This window comes from Anopheles stephensi, chromosome 2 (genome assembly GCF_013141755.1).
Source record: "Anopheles stephensi strain Indian chromosome 2, UCI_ANSTEP_V1.0, whole genome shotgun sequence".
Lineage (NCBI taxonomy): Eukaryota > Metazoa > Arthropoda > Insecta > Diptera > Culicidae > Anopheles > Anopheles stephensi.
In genome coordinates this window covers 88490451-88508374 of record NC_050202.1, presented here as the reverse complement: position 1 = coordinate 88508374, position 17924 = coordinate 88490451, and the positions used below count along the sequence as shown (strand labels likewise).

Sequence of the window (17924 nt, the reverse complement as noted above, 5' to 3'; positions counted from 1 at the left end):
AGCTGTTATCATTTGCTTCGGCTGTGTTTGTTGAAAGGCTAAGCTGGCCTTGTTTCAACAGTTTCCATCATGCAGTGAAGTGAGATTCTGAAGTCCTATTCGCACTCACGATGTCATTTAATATTTGTTGTCTAAAAGTGTAAATTGCTTCGGAAAACTACATATTAGTCTGAATTCCCCGATGAAAACTAAATTATAATTGCATACATTCAGGCGATATCGTCTCATTTATACTTTTTAATGTTAAATTGCGTTTCAAAGTGTATGTCATAACTCTCTCGCTGACGTAGCTCAAGGGTCATGACATTACTTGGCCTACGCCACCAAGACCTTACCCTAAGGGACAGAGCAACAGTAACGTCACTGAAACAGAAGGGCACAAGTACAATCTACCATCGCAAAACCTTTCCGACAAAATCGACAGCTGCTCCCAAACAAACTATTCGGAATTTCGGATGAACGTATCCGAAGCATCGGTTATCGTCCACCAGTTTTGTGATGTGAGAAAAAACGCACCCGTCTAAAACCTTGTTTTTGTCGCCTCGCTCACTCACTCCTTTCGAATCCATTTTCGTAGTTTTCATATTCACCAAATGAATGACCATCGTACGGTCCGGATACTGTGCAGTAAAATCAGCGTGCCATTATCGATCCGATGCTCCGTTCCGGTACTTCCGGGACGATGAGATGCGATGGTTCGAATGGACGTTTCGTCCTGCTCCGTTCAGCTCGGTGACTTTGTTGCGCCCTGGGTCCGGCAACCTGGGCATTGTGTTGTGTTGTGAAAGCAACGATGACTGTGCGATGGGACGCGGTGAGCATAAAGGTGTGAATATTTGCGAACGTTGGCCACCACGACCGTGGGCGGTTTTTTGGTGTTATCGGGAAAGTCATGCATTTTCCAGCTCATCCGCTTCGGATGACGTTGGAGATGTGTTGTGCTTTTGAGTGATGAGAAAACGTAGCGTGGGCTTTCTTTTTCCGGACCATTCCCCCGGTCTTCTTCAAACTTTAATTTATTCCAGTTTTACCGAAACCTAAGCTCGAGGAAAAATGAGCTTTTTCTTTGCTCAAAACACCTGATACGTAGTCTCCTTCATTTTCCTGTCGAGAGCTCCTGCATAACAAATTGGCTGTGCGAGTGCGCTATGGGCTGTAGTGGTGTAGAATAATTGATCAATTTCCGTTCAACCATGAATCATTGGTGCGTCCTGTTCGAAGTTCTCCTGTACGTCCATAGGTAGGTGAGCAACCTTTTTGCCACACGCAGGATGCTCTATCTAAATTGAAATCTAAATTGAACTAACGCACCAGATTAGTGTCAACGGTTTGTATGAAATATGATTAGTTTCGCCTCTTCCGTGTTGTGACCTCATTTCGGTGTTCGTTGAGTGGTGCTTTTTTAATAGTTTTGTTTTAGTTCCTCCCATTTTCTATTTCCTTTTTGAAGGATTTCTGTTGGGAAATTTCCTGGATGAAAAATCTGTATCAGGACTATGTTTTAAAGCATTTTTAAACGTTGACTTTTAGTATTCTTGGGCAAAGTTACTAGCGGTCCTCTTGAAAGTCCCGAATACATTTTATATTGCATACTTTCAGGCGTTCATACCACCAAATCAATACTTTTAGCGTCTACTACCAACTTCCTGCCTTCCCGTTTTACTTGCTAAGCACAAAATGATAATAACGATTCTATATTATCAAAGATTTCGTCCATTCAGCTCCCAATTATATTGACTACACTCCGTCAACCGTGGTCCATTCTTGTCTGCGAAAATAGAAACGGCCAGCAAGTAATCCCGAAAAGCTACAGATTATCCTGCAAGAATAGCTAAACGATTCTCTTCTCTATGCTTCCCGACCCACAACAGGAAGGCTAATGTTTTGAACGCTGCTTCCGTTTATGTTGGGAGGCCCGGCTGCAGAACTCGCTGCTTCCGTGATTCGTTCCAACTGTGAAAAGCTGAGCGTTTTCGTTTTGGTCAAGGCAATGCGGAAACTTCCTGTGGACTGTCGCCGATTTGGCCTGGCTATCGATTTTCCATCGAGAAAAACGTCGTTGGTGTGGGTTTTTTTTTCAATCCTCTATCTTCCTTTTCCCGAAGATTTTCTTCGAGAATTCAATCGATTAGGAAACATGTTTTGTCCTGCTTGTGGCTCGATACAATCATTGAGAGAGTTTTTCGCCATCACGTGCTTTCGTACACAAAGTTCTAGTTCAAATCCAACCAACCAGAGACAGCGAAGCCGGGTTTCGTCTTATCCCTTGAATAAATATTAGCAATCTGCACATTTTCCCGCGAACGCCCGGTCTTTTTGCATGGAACTAAACAGACAAACGACTGGCCCCGTTTTTCAATCGTTTTCCCATCCAACGAAACCTCTGCTGATAAGGGTGGAAAAAACTTTTCTCCGCGTGCGAGATCCCGGAAAGCAGTCAAACATCGGCTCGGTGTGCTGTTTCTTTGAGCACACCGTGACCAAATTTTCGCCATTTCACACGTTGCACAAATGTTGCACAAATTTTCCAAATTATGTTACCCTTCGACGGGGTGTATTTTCCCCTCTCACCACCACCGTACGCCTAGACCGGAACTGGAAAATGATTCACCGGGCAGGAACGACAAACGACGACTACGAAACCCCTGTTCTTTTATTATTTTTGTTTGCCAATTTCGGCTGCCCTCACGTGCCCCGATCGTGGAAAAGGATTTAATTCGTCTTTTGAGTGAGTGCTGCTGCGCCATTTGTTTTCTTTTCTATTTGCTGTTGTTCCTCCTCACATTGCTTTTATTGTGCGAACAATGTCCAAACAACGACGGGTTTGTGGCACTAACTGCTGCCGGTCGGTTTGGTGGATGAAATTATCTTTCCCAAAACTAGCGGTGCTCTTGTGCGAGGTCCTGCCCGGGAAAATAATGCTGCACAATTCTTAACGAGCGTAGCAAATAAAAAACATATCACAATACACCTTTGGCTCACGTGTGTGTATGTGCCTGCCCGTGCCAGTCTGTCCCACCGTAATAGCTAATGCCGAAATAAAAATGCCGGCAGAAAAGGAAAATTAAATTCGTTCTACCGGAGCAGAAAGAAGCAAACTACATATCGTGAAAAATCATAAGCAAAAAGTCACGTTAAACATATTTCAACTTTGTGCCCCGGTCCCGGTCCGGGTGGCATGTGTGCTCATGTTTGGCAACTTGTTTCACCCGGCGCTTCCTTTCTTACTCGTGTCTTCCAGCGGTCCATGGTTTGTCCTCCGTTCGCCGGTTCTACGCAAAAATGCTTTGTTACCACCCGTTTGAAGTTATACAGTATTGTCCTAGCCATCGTCAGCCGGGGTATAATCACGTGCGCATAGTCGCTCGCCGTTGGGTGAATGTGCAGCATAACTTTTTTGATTCCATTCCACCCCATCACGCGGTGGCATTTTTTTATATTCTCTACTGCTTTTTTGCCCGGTTTCATGACGTTATCCTTTCATGCTGTTTCGCGTATCCTGAGTAGGATTTTTCACCATTGGAAAGGGGAAAAACAGCACAGGAGTGTGGGATGATATTTTTATGTCCTGCTTCGGACACTTCCGCAAAAGGGTAATGGTGATGGAATAAAAGTTTGATTTACGCCCAGCAGTCGACTGACGCCCCACGAAGCGTGTGAGCTGGAAACACTCGAGAAACGTCAACTAAAACTACCAAAACTAAATGGCGAGTTGGGTTTATTTTATTTAGGTTTTTGTGCATCAGTTTCATTTGCTGTGACTGTGTAAAATTATTAATATTAAGTTGCAACGACGCCGCTGGCTTTAAATAATATAACTGCCAATCATCATGCTGAAACATGAAATATTTTTGTTTTCCCCGGTTAGCTGCTACTCGGCGCTGCTCAACACGCTGAGTGAGGATTTTTTTCAACTGTTGGGCAAAAAAAAGGAATGTCCTTTGGAGAGTTGTTGAAGTGTGACTGCATTCGTGTTGGCATTTGTGAAGTGCCTTCGTTCTCACTCCCATTCAGATGCGTACATGGCACCACAATGCACTCAACCAAACCCTAGCCGACTAATTGCTACAGTTGGAGAGTGGTGCGGAAGGACACTTCTCAACTCTCAAACGAATGACGGCAGCCTAGGGAGCGTGTCACCAACTGAGGGCTGAGCGTAAAACCACTGATGTCATGTTCTTTTTGAATTGTTTCATTAATGTACTTGAATTTTTGACGAATTTTAATTCCAGTTTATATTCCTACTTGACGTGATTGTTTCGAGGGTTTGTGGCGTGGCTGTGAAGCCAGATATGCCTTCACACGGTAAAGGATGTCTCGAACCTTTCTAATCGACTCCTTTCTTCCTTACATCGCGATATGCAGAACTTCATTAGCAACTGTCGACAGTAATGTTCACTTCATCACACTAAACGGCACTCCAAAGTTCACCTCCAACATCTCAATTTCTCCTTTTTTTCCTGTGGCACGCCGGAAGCGAGCTTTCATTTCATTTCCGACTAAAATTTCACCACAACACCGCCCTGCTCGGACAGCGGCGGTCTTGCAGCCAGGAAATCAACCAGGAACCAGCTCGAGGAATGTCAAACACTTCTGACCGAGCGCCTGTCACTCGGTGCCTCCTCATCTCAAAAAGCCTTCCCTCATTGAGCTGGAAGCTTTTCATCATGAACTCCTCTGCCCCTTACTATAGGAAGGATGGTCCTTTTGCCATCAAATATCCGTTCCTGCGAGGTCCGGTGTGTATGGGTGGGAGCGAGAAGGTGTGCGTTTTCGCCTGACAAATGGGAGACGACGATAGGTCGATAGGTCGCTGCGCAATCAGAGACTATCAATTGATTTCAATTTAAATTCGATTTCCTCATTTATTGAGCACCCGAGGGCATTAAATAGCGTCGGCTTTAGGGTGGTAGGACCACAGGACCACAGAAACTGATATCGCTTTGCCAATTTGCTGACAGCGTCCTTCTGACTCATCCTGTGCGAGTAGTTGCTGGTGTGATTAGGAAGCTGGTATGCGCGTGTTTGGTACGGTCAGTCTTTTCAGCAGCCAGCAGAATCTTGTTTGAAAGCCTTATTCCAAACGGCTTGATGACAGCTGATGATGATGATGGTACCCAAAAGAAAATCGTGGTAATTGGCATTTTCTTTCCGTACTCTTGACCTTGTCGCCTGGCATGATTGAGAGGGCAGGATCTTGACTATCTGCTCATGTATTGATTTTGGAAGAAGTATATCCGGACATCACCAAGAGACTATCTATCTATCAGCGAGGACGACGAATCTCATCATTCCATTTGCATTTGGTACGCAATACCCTCTCTAATTTTCACATGATTTAGATTGGTTTACGTTCTAAAGCGTGTGCTGACAGTACACGACGGTTCCACCTTCTCATTTAGCCCACTCCACGTAATCGAACGAAGAAGCGGAGTGCCTTCAAGCTATCGTTTCACTTCCGTTCTTTGTGCTGCAGGAAAAGTTACCCCTCTGCAGCTCAGCGTCGCAGTCTTCTTATCGTTTGTTCTAGCTCCGTGCAAACCCTCCTTAAATCTTTGCCATAAAACTCATCCCTGCTGGTAGGACGGGTTTATGTCGCACGGAAAAGTTTCCGACACGCAACACAACCGTCGTTTTGTATCGCGCGAATAATTTTTCCGTGCCCTTTCCGAGAGAAGCATTTCAAGATCAAAAGTTAACATTAAAAGCGATTGCTTCGTGATAGCACCCAAGCGCTCCGGGTTTTGGGCGAGGGTAAGAAGATTTGGCACTTACACGGTTCCGTTCCATTTTTATAGACAACCCGCTTGTACCGGGATCCATCCAAAAGTGTGGTGATGCAGTTAAGATGGAGGACTTTTAATTTACTTAAATTCTTCATCGCAGCTCTATTTGATGTCTGCTGTCTGTCGACAAGTGGCTTCAGCGTCAAGTAATTCCTGCTCAGTCTGTCAAATGTGTGGATGGATGGGTATGAACTTCCTTATAGAAACACACACACACACAAGCTCTTGTTTGAGTTCCTTCTTACATCTTCGGTCGTTCCCTAATTTTCTCACCCAGCCCAATTTCACCCTTCGCTCTCTGGTTTTGTATCCTTCGGGCCGTTTCAATATTTGCACAAGCTATTTGTAATTCGAAATTGCAAAACTCAAGTGGATCCTATCGAAATATCATCACCGGGTTTCCACCTTGGCTTGGCTGCTTCCAGTTTTGAGTGTGTTTTTTCAAAGCTTAACTAAGGTTCGGCTTTCGTGAAGAATACCGGTTCCTCCCAGACAAGGATGAAATATTCATTCCGTTCTGCAAGAGCACGTGAAGAAAAGGTTCCGGGAAACTGCTGGTGCTGGATATGTCTGTTTCCAGCACATCTCCACCAACGGCAGACTTCTTCAACAATTCTTTCGTCTCAATCTGCCAGCTTCACTAGGAAAAACCACCGCAACCGCAACAGAAACCACAAAACGGTAAGCAACGACCTTTCTTCCTGTGAATCAAACACACACGCACACACACACACACACATGCTCACTTCACGCTGGATTATCCTTCTGCTTTTTGTCGGATCGGCCAACAAACGGGATGGTTCCAGCTTTTTGTACGCTCGGTCAGCGTTTGACACTCCTTCTTTCGGGCAAGGTGCTTTATCTGCAACTATGTTACAGCAAGTGAGCAACTCCTCTGAGGTCTGTGGTTGATGTCCGCACACAACAGCCGGATACGGAGCACGTTGATGATGATGGTGGTGGTGGTAGTCGGGGCAATGCTTCCGGGATGCTGCCGACACGCTCGTTTATTGACTCATCGGAATAACAGCCCGACAAGATGCATCTGCATCTGAATGCAAATGCAAATGATGCACATGGTAGGGCGTAGAGTTCTGCAGAAGTTGTTCTATTGTGTAGCTTCAATGCTAGGACAAGTATAATTCGTTTATTGTATGAAAACATATTTGCAATGAAATTCTCGTTACTGGCACAGATTCTTATAGGATGATGGTTGGATTGCTTTCGATATGGTGCGGCATTCGGAAGGATATGTGCAAGGCTATCCGTTAAGAGTTGAATTCTAAATTGAACAATGTCCGCCTTGAGCTTGCCTATTTTTTCGGAAAACTCCCTATAAAGAGATCACTGAAGCGTTTCGGCATAAAAAGAGAAAAGCCAATGTTTGGAACAAGTTTTGAGGACATGAGTACAGGTTTGACTGATGCAATTAACAAATCCACCGAATCTTTAGTCATTCCTACTATAAAACATTCTCTAACATTTGTATAACTAAATTACCAAGAGCACTCTTGATTGCCTACAGCAACACGTTGCCTTGGCTACCAGCACCGACAATCTGATCCCAGCTTATCCTCCACTTTATACAGTATTGTTGTCACTATTCAACGGATTCAATTACCGCCCGTTTTAATTGCTCCATCACTCTTAATTAGCTCCTCAGGCGGAACGACCTTCACCTTTTAATGCCCTTTATCAGCGGTCCCGGCCAACCGAAAACCCTCCCATCCCCAGCATCTAAAACCCAAACAAAGCACATTGGTCCCGAGGCGATCGCAGGCGAGTATCGCAATCAATCATTTTATTTTCAAAAGCCATCTCAAACCACCCGACCGCTTCTGGCACCGCTCGATAACGAGCTCGTCTAAGTTTTGGTCCCTTTTCCCGCAACAAAGACAGATTTGCCTACGGTTGTCTTGTGAGAGAAGTTGGGCCGATGGATTGGCGTTGGCATCGTAATAAGTTCGAAAGCATGTGATAATGCAAAGGACGAAAACCCCTTGTGACCACATGTAACGATTCGATGCTTTTTGACTAGCGACGATGAAAGTCATTGCGTTGAGTCATGCTGTATGAAGCAGGCACTTACACACGTTACGTGCATGCCGTAACTTCGTTGAAGTTACTGTCACCCGTCACTGGGAAGGATAGTATCAAATTCGAGCTCCGCATATTGGATTACCCTGTCGCATGTGTGTCTGGTGAAAATTGGACTCAACACAGCGTCTATCCGATACGTGGAGAGAAGATTGTGACATTAGCTTGTGCCATTTTTTGGGTGGGCTTCTAGCTGCTCTACTCATGCCCGTGTGTACACCGTAGCTCATCAGGTTATACAATAGTTCGGTCTAGTGCCACCTAAGGCGTAGGTACATTCTGATTGATAAATAGCTATGCTCAAGTATCGCCTATGTTATGTGCGGATAGTCGCCTAGTCCCAACGCCTTTAGCAGCTACTCGGTTTAGTGCTCATTCAACCGTACCAGAAGCTAAGCGGATGGCTTTATGGCTCAATTTTCGATAAATGGTATTTTTCCTGCGAAACACTGTGCTACAGGTGAAATCGATAAGGCTCCGGAGTGGATTAGATTCCCGACCGAGTTCTTGAGAACGTTTACGTAAACAAAATACCTCTTCTGAGCCAATCCTAATTGACATTTCGGCTGAACTAGGTGCTTGGAATTTCATCCAAATATTATTTGACGATCCATCTCCGTCTCACAGATTGGCGCTTCGAAAGCAGTACTTCATCCTCCAATAGCCAACAACTTTGTGTTTTCATAAAATTACTCCATCGGATGATTATTTATCGGTTCTGCTGGACATCACACCGTGGGGAACACTTTGTTGTGTTGAGTTTTGTTTTTATTTTCGCTCTCAGTGCATAAATTATCTTCTGTCATCCAACTCCAGTCATGCTGTGGCAACTCTTAACATGCATCCTGCGCTGGCGAATGCACACCAACTATCGGTTATTGGCGATGCGTTGCGAACGGTACTTAAAACACTGGCCATCAATATCGAGCCTCCAGTCATACACCGATGCACCAAAGTGTTTTTGCTTCTTTTTTATCCGTCGGTTGGTCCACACGTCCACTCCGGGACACCGGGGCAGCGCTGTAAACAATTTCAGCATAATTAATTTCCGAATAACTTCCCGCTCCCAATTGCGAGACAACTTTTCCGTGGTGTAGGCCATGGTATGGTGTGCGGATGCATATTTTTAAGGTGTTGCGTATCGAGCAGAGAAGCATTAATTTCTACCACACTCCCGCATGCGTGGCGCTCCGAAACCACAACCGACAGGGACCCATATGTGATCGAAAACAGTGCACCCACCGTGCTCGGCGGAGCTAAACAAAACATAAAAACCACGGAATAAGCGTGCGTGAATAAGTAATGCGATCGAATGTTTATGTCCGGCTAGGGAGAGGGATTAACGGCGCGGCCCGGTGTCCAGGAACGAGGCGGAAAATGATGATCAAATTTAGTCCGGCTTGTATTTTATCAGCCAAGGGCACACACACGACCGGTTCCGACGGTGGGTAGGAATTATGTTATTTTGATAGGGTTTTAAATTTAATTTGGCTTCGGATTTATTTGCCATTATCCTAGCTTTTATTTCTATAATTACGAAACAGGCATAGGTTATGCTCTGGAGTTTCTGAGCATCGGTTGGGAGTTTTTGTTTAGATCTATTTTGAAATCAATATCAAAGTCAAAGTCAACTCAAAGTCTTTATTCAACTCACTAAAGGTGATCAAAAATATCCCGATAGGTTCTATAGAATCCTTTAAAATCGTGTAGAAACTTAAATCATACCATTCTCTCGCCCGTCAAGGACTGTTAGCAAGCCAAACCGTACTTGGAAATGCATAAATTATAAAATAAGCACGACCGACTTCGGCAATGTCGATCCACTTATCTATCGCGCCTAGCCAAACCGCATTTTATGTTACGTTTTTGTGTATTTTTCCTACCACCAGTAGTTAGTATGCAAGTACCGTAGTCACAGTGCTCGGTCACTTTGGCAAACCTTCTCCACAAAAGTAGCTTTGCGTGTAACAACTCCCCGAGGAGCACTAGAATCAGCACAGCACGGCACACTGTACTCATCACAGGACAGTGGTGAGTATGAGCGCGATTTTCATCGCCCAACTGGTGCTGCTGGTGTTGGCAACCACAGGGCACACACACCACGGACAGTATTTTTGATGTCAATGAAACCGCCAACCAACTGGTGGCTAACATTCGTTTCCATCTCCCGTGTCCAAGCAATGCTTAACCTCAGGCCGGGTTAAAAGCTGGAATAAGCGGGGCAACATGTTCAACTAATGACTGCGTATAATCGGGACGTCCGAGTTGGGATACGGCTGGACACCCCGTGGACAACGCAATTTGGGCTTTGGTACTTGAATTTAAAGCTCGTACATGCTGCGCTTATGCGGGACAGCTGCTCAAGAGCTTCTTAATATTCAATGTATACGGGCTCATCGAAAATGAAACCCCGAAAAACATATCGAGGATTTGTAGTCATCAAAACCCCCTTCAACCAATTACGTGACACTCGACGCTCTTTTTTTTTTGTCGAGCTCTAAAATGCTTGCAGAACAAAATTGACACACTGTCAACGGATTAAAAGGAACACCGAAACCATTTTGGTGGAAATAAAAACATCCCCAATAAATGACGGCTGGCCCTGGAACATCTTTAAGACTGTGCGCTTGGGATCCTCCCGGGTCGTCGCAGGCCGGTGCCTTCTGCCAGTCTCAAAAAACGTTGTATGCCATAAAAATAAAATCCCCGAAACCTCGATCAATCTGTACCACAACACACGCGGTCGTTTGGATTGGAGAACTCGAACATCTGCTCACCGGTTTTGTTATTGCTCCGATTTCTGTCCTTCGTTTCTTCCTTTCCCTTCTACGCATCGTCTTCGCACTCGACCGGTCCCAGCTTCCAAAAACTGCTGCTACGTTACGGGGTTTCGACAACGACTTGATGGTTCCTCGCTTTGTCAGACCCTTTTTTGTCTTCTTTCATTCGCTGTCCAGCATTATGTAGCGAACAGTTGGCTCGTCCTCGCGCATTGTAAGTTAAAAACTCACCTTCACGCCCGTACACATCCTTCTCGAGTGTGGCTGCCATCGAGCGCGCGGCGAATGAGTCTGGATTGGAAATCAGGTTGTTCCCTGGATGCACTGAACCCCCGACAAAACGATCTCGGTCAGCAGCCGGCAGTCACTACGAAATGGGACTTTTTTTTGCTTTCCTCTCTGTACGGTCTGTTTTACTGTTTGGCTGCTTCATTTCATGCTTGGTCAGGTCGATTACCTGCCACCAATGCCCGCAGGTACTTGAGCGGAGCACGCTGTTTCGGACGATTTTCGGGTTCCCGAAGCCAGGAACAGAGATGCGAAACCCCCGAAACGTCTGCAGCATAAATTCAGCCGATGGCTCATCGTGTGTTGGTGTCCGTGCGAGACAGGGAGAGACAAAAACAACCATACACAAACACAACGGATGCACCACGAAAGAGGGCGAACACAGCGAAAGATGCTTCGAGCGTTTGGGCACCCCAGCGTACGTGGGCAACGGTCAAGTCAATCGCGGCAAATAAGGCTTCCGACGGTACCAAAGCAGACCGACAACATGGCTGCAAAAAAGTGCATTTTTGCACCATGCCATCCCTCTCAAGCCTTTTCGGTTGAAAACTGCCGCCAAATGTACCAATCGGCCGAGGACCCAACCCTTCTAATTGGTACCTTCGGATGCGCGAACCACTGCACGGGATCCGATATCCTCGATGGCCAGGTGCGTGTGCGAACGTATTTCGGCTCGCTTAACGTTGCCGGACCCCGATGGATAGTTGAATACGTACGCTTTGCCGACGCAACAGGGAGCTCTGTCGAGCTCTGTCGGTGGCTACCAAGGGTGGCGAAGCTTGGAGAACTGAACGAAAACTATCAAAACGATCACGTTACAAGCATGCAAACTCTAATCCCTTAATGGGACGCAATTCATCGGCATGGGACCAGTAAACTAGAAGCCTAGAGGACTACCGGCAGATGGCGAATGTTTACGGTGGACCGCTTGCACCGTTTCGAGAGGTCAACCCAGGTAGCAATCCGGTGATTGAACGGTGCTTTCGAAACGCAACAGATGGAAAGCGTGCTGAGAGATGTGTTGCGTATTTTTTTTAAACAAATGATGGCAGATTCCAATATGTACCAGGGCTTTTCGTGGTACAGTGATTTGCAATACATATCACATCAAGTTGTTTCCTGGTTCAATCGAATTCCTGAATGCAGATAGACAGCCACACTCGGTCTGAAGTCTATTTCCTCTTCACGGAACCAAACTTCCCTAACAGCTTCAGAAATATTGATGCTACCAATGTGCCCACAAATCCTGCTTTATCTGTAACGATCAATCGATCCAAACGGTATGACTCACCGCACGTGGGAGGCCAACTCCAGACAGGAAACGGCACTGTACAGGCCCTCACTAAACTTTATCGAGAAATAAGTCTTCCTGAAGATTCTCTAATTTACCGAATCCTCCATCCTCGGGTCGCTGCTCCAAGCTTTTCCCCTAGCTGTGCGCTACTTCCTGCCAACGAGGGCAAACAAAAGTTTCTCGTCCATTTTACTGGCGAACTTCGGCAGTAATCAACCAAACATAAAACCCCGTGTAAGACTCGCTTCCCGGTTTGCCTACCGTTGCGCATACATTACGCTCCGTTTGTTCCGTTCGCATCGTTGCCATAGGATTCGCATTCTTCGGAGAGCGTTTCCTTTGCCTTAACCTCAAACTTCTCGCATTATGTCCCGATTGCAGGAACGATTGAATCCGTTCGGGTGCACCAAATGGATGAAGTTCCATCATCAGACAGTACCCCCCTTACCGGACCAGAATTCCTTCCCCGTTGGCTAGTCTTGCGAGCGATTTCGGCAGCATGATATTCCTTACGCTTTTCTTAGCTGGGCGTCTCTCTTTTACCTGCCCACATTGCTTCCTAAGCTTACCGTACGCTCGCTAGGAATCCTGCCCAGTTTGCTTCCTTTCGGGGATTCGGGGAGGATCACTTTCATGGCCAGTCGGCTGGAACGCATTTTCATTATGTGCTTTCTTCGTTGCGTGCTGCTGACACCACTCATCCTCCAGCATACGGTACGCAATTTTTATCATGCTTTATGCGCTTCGGGATGTAATCCCGGTTTGTCGGATTAAGATTGTAGTTTTTGGCAGCGGGGAGTGGTGCATTAGCGAATAACTACAAGCACAAACATCCCTCCTGTGAGGCACAATATGTCCGCCGGCAGACGCTATCAAGGGAGCCCGAGTATAAGGGTGAAGAATTTTGATCCGCTGCACGTGTGCCTCACAGTGCTGCGCGTTGGGTTGATTTCTTATCAATTTTTTTGACAGGCTGCAACCGCTGGTGCCAATTGATTCCGGTGTCCGAGAAGAACTCGGAAACATTATCCCTCCAAATGATGCCTCGAAGGGACGGATATTTGTATCTGAACCACGATGGCTACTTGCTAGTGGCAGCTGCTTATCGATTGATAAAAATTATATTTCCCTTCACTCCTCGTCCAATCGGCACGGACGAGAACCCCTCGGCACGTGCTCCCTGTTTGTTCGAGCCGAAAGACTTTTAAAGTAATTACTTCTTGCCGGCGACCGGATGCCATCTACGGAAGTGCAATTCCAGGCACCGAATTTTGATTCTGCCTTCGATTTGTTGATTACCAACCGAGCCAAAGAATGTAGTTGTAGCTTCCGCAAGAATGCCGGAAGACAGAACCAATTGCGTGGGGCAATAAAATCGGGGCCATCGTACGATTTGACCTCAATCGCTGCTTATCATCTAACCGTTTTCTAGGTCGGCATCTCGTGCACTTCGACCGTTCGATGCTCAATTATTCATCCGGCCGGGAATGAAACGGGGCGGTGTGGTGGGTGTATGGTTCCGGCATTCGAGTACCTAATCCGTTTAGGGAACCGGCTCGAGCTATCGGGCCATGTGACAATCGCTCTTCGATCGCTGGTGACGATTGTTGCCATCAATGACCCAGAGGAAATGAATAATTTATAACTCCCATTACGCATGCTGCCATGGTGGGCTTCGTTCGTACGCTCAGCCCTTTTCGAAAGATCGTCTGGATGTCCCTCTTTTCTAAGAGGAGTACAATAATATTTGGAAAACTCCACGACCACGAACCACGAGCCCAAAACAAAGACTTTATTTGAGGTTGCATTAGTCTACAAATACGAAACAGTACAATGTCTCCTCGCAAAAGCACGAGGGAAACATGTTCATTGTCACATGGCACCAAATTTAAAGCGAAGACCCCTTTGTATCCATTGCGACAAATGTCAAACAGAGGGTCCTAGCTCTCGTATTATATTACATATTACACTCAAAAAAACCGAGTCTAGTGTGTGGAATGTTAAAAATTAATAAACGATGGCACCCTCGACCTGCATATGTCATCACCCTGGAGCACTTGGTACGATCTCTCTGCTTCTGGTTCATTGTAACAACGGCACACACACACACACCAGAAGACACTGTGCGTCACCAGAGGACACCGATGTTTGAGCCTAACAGCAGGACTTAAAACCATTTATCTGTACCCCGTTTTCTCGCCGTAGCCCTCCAAAAGTTAATCTGCATGTGTTTTCCTGGAACGCTAGACCTCCAACCGTGTGCCACACTCGTGCTATTTTTAACCATTAGTCCTGGGTACCCCTTAGTTAAAATGCGGACCAGAAAAAAAATACACGATGTTCCGGGGCGTGAATATCCGTGAATGACTAACTAATGATGGTAATGAATGAGTTGTCACAGTTGGCGATGGTCGAGGGGTACTGCTCGCGTAAGGACAATAACCCGGGGATGATTGGAAAACGTTACTGTACGAAGTGCATTATACACATTCGGACTGTTTGACATGCGAGTGGTACCATTTGAATGGATTATTTGATTACCGCTCTGGCGATTTGATTGTTGGACTAGAAAATGGCGTTTACGTGTTAGCGGGTCACATTTAATTGGCAGCGATTGAAAGATATGGATGGAAAAGTAAAGAGCGCTTTGTTTACTGCCACTTGTTTCCTATTTTAATAGTTATCAAATATCTCATTAATTTATCTAATTTTTCCTTTAAAGTTGACCGATGTTTCGGTTTAGAGCTGATTCTAATCCTGAAGCTATTTCATTCTCCAAGGGTGTTAGGCACCGTAGTTTATTAACAGAACGTTATCTATGGTCTAGAAATCAACAAACTTATCTGACCATCTTCGAACAATTTATAATCCTCATGCTCATCCTCGATGACTGGCGATAAATTCAATTCCATGCATCTTCACCAACGAAGAGGAAGAAGCATTTTCCATTAGCAGTGGTAGAAGTTTTGGGTGCAGCTTCCCGATGAGACTTCCGAACTTCCTTATACGTTTACTGTCGTTCTTTATCATCACACTTGATACCGTTCTCAACAATTGAATTGAAAGCCATCTCCTTTTAGCTTTACAAAGAATAACTAAAGCAATGCAACACGTGTAATACTTGAAGTAGTATTATACAGAATTATCGCAAAATTCAGCTCACAGTTCACAAAACTGATGGGTTCTTCCATAGATAGAAAACAATCCTTAATTTCACTCAACAACATATAAAATACTAATGACACAATCTCAATAATTAATGGCCGGCGAAATATGTATTCTTTCAACCCTGAAAACTTCCTTCGTAGATAATGGAATTAATGCAGGGTGTACAACGAAGAATATTCATAATACCTTCCGAAATATTCCGGTCCCATGATAAGACAATCGACCTAAATTTGTTGCTTGGGTCAGTTTTCATGCATACAGATTACCTTATTTTAACCTTTACCGCAGGAGGTTTCCTTTCCGCACAGCAAAACATCCGGACAAAGAACCTACCCATACCGAAAGCAGGGAAGGAGCAGCTCATCGGGAAGTTCGCTTGAAGAAGGTCGGTTCCTTCGGTCGAAAGGTTTTATATTTCATCTGTACGATATTTCCATTCGATTTCTCACCTGAGTGATTGCACCGTGAAACGGGAAACATAAACACAAACATTACTCGTGGCGCGTGACTAAGTTGGTAAATATTGTTGCAGTTGGTGCTTTAGTCAAAATGTCTGCTTTGGTATAGAAGTCAGACAAACGGTCTGAAGATATCTACTAAGAGCAAAAGCTTTTTTCGCTTACGAAGAATATCTTGAACTGGAATATTGTAAACCATAGCTCTAAATTATACTCGCCTGTCATTAAAAACCTAAACGAGACCCGAGGGTCATTGAATGGACTACGTTAAATTTTATGTTCTCCACAAGCATCTCCAGATGCTTAATATCCGCCCTGGGTAGGCGAATTAGATGATTTTTGCAGTTAAAAAACACATTCCATCGGGTTTATCTCAGCATAATTTAATGCACCATTTTTGCATCGTTCGTGGGGCTTGTTTTGATGGTGCCTTCCTTTAGTATATTGTTTTAATGAACTGTTATTTTTCTGTTTCTTGTAGATTGTTGCCTGTACGTGTTTGGTTCGAAAAGTCTCCAGTCCAGAGGTAAGTAAACACACATATTTCATGGTTTAAAAATACCCTTTAAAGCAGCGCTTACAAATGTTTATTCCGTTATCAACGTTCTATACTTGAACTCTCAAAGTTAAAGTCCAATACGAACAACACGCTAGCCATGTACAATAATTTCCCAGAAACAAAGCAGTTGTTCCTTATCGCCAGCATATCTTCATTCGGGTAGGAACACACGTTGCCAAACACACCCCGAGCCGATGTGACCACTTGAAGCTAACGAATCAATTACCCAAACACTACCCAATACCATAATGCTCTTCACACGGAAAACATGCATAATGACCACCCGAACCCGCCGTAAGTGGTTCGTAAAGAAATATTGTTATTGCATCATTTGCGTCCCGGTATTTGCCACTTCAACCGAAGCGGAACGGTTTGGCGTAAGAAGCATTCGTGTCCACTTGAGCTGTGGTGCGCTCTATGCTTGTCCGGTGGCACTTCATGCTGCTATGGAAGGAGCAGTGCACCAGGTTTTTGCATCAGCCCAACAAGTGAATATCGAACCTATGCTTCATTGTGAGCATCGTGCTGGTTCTCAGTGTGGCTCGGTTGCGTTCGTTGAAACTGAAATCGAAATCGTTCTGTACTATCTTCTTCCAGATTCATGAGTATCAATCACAACAAGCATTTAATTTATAGTGAAAGGTTCGTTTGCCATAGATTTGTTCCATTCTTTGATTTAACTCAGCAATATTTCCATCAAATATTTTGTATTTACCAGAATTCAAATCTCATTTTCATTTTTGATACCAGTATCAGTTGGTAGGGATTAGATAGGTAATCATCAGCATTATCTTTTTTTCTGTTGTCTTTACTCTTCTTTTTTCCTCTTCTATTGTCTTTCTATTTTCTCTTTTTCTTCTCCTTTAACCTTTTTATTTTTATTTTATACCTTTTTTCTGCTTAATTTGCAAAAGTTTTTATATTATTTCATATCACTTCATTAAGATTCTTAGTAAACAATTTCATGATTTTTTCTTCGTAGTACCTTAAATCGACCTTTTTTAGTCATTTGTACTTTACATACTATCTGGCACAGTTTTCAAATCTTAACGTCTTTCCCGATTCAAAAATTCACATGCGTTTTATTTTGTTCTCTCTATCGATTTGCCTACTGGGAGAAGCAAGCAAAACTCATTAATCCTGCAGATGAAATTTCGCATTAAACTTTATTTAAACAACCCCCCTAGCTCTCGTTCACATTTTAATCATTTACACAGTTGAAGAACAAAAAAGAACGACCCCCATCTAATCTCATAAAACCTCCTCATATGACACATGGCGATCGATTTTTCGAACAGTCCCGGTCGCCATCTTGCGCCACCAGCCCAAAAACCCAGCAGTGTACGGTGTGTGCGAGTGTGCCAGTGCCGCAGAGAGACAACACTACAGGCCAGCAAGAGCATTATTGTGGCTGCCAAGAGAACACCGCACAGCACGCATTTCCCAAACCGGGTGCTGCTGGCTCGACTGCGACTCTGTGTGTTGGGCCAAACC

The 17924-nt window shown here is 44.7% G+C and overlaps 1 protein-coding gene across 9 annotated transcripts in view; it reads left to right on the top strand.

Annotated features, from left to right (window-relative positions):
• Window positions 1-17924, top strand: part of LOC118505131 (protein tincar) — a 91098-nt gene that overhangs the window by 5731 nt on the left and 67443 nt on the right. For all 9 annotated transcript variants that reach the window (XM_036040465.1, XM_036040464.1, XM_036040462.1 and 6 more), the window contains exon 3: window positions 16353-16397. The gene's annotated coding sequence lies outside the window, so the exon portion shown is untranslated. The remainder of the gene's footprint in view (window positions 1-16352; window positions 16398-17924) is intronic.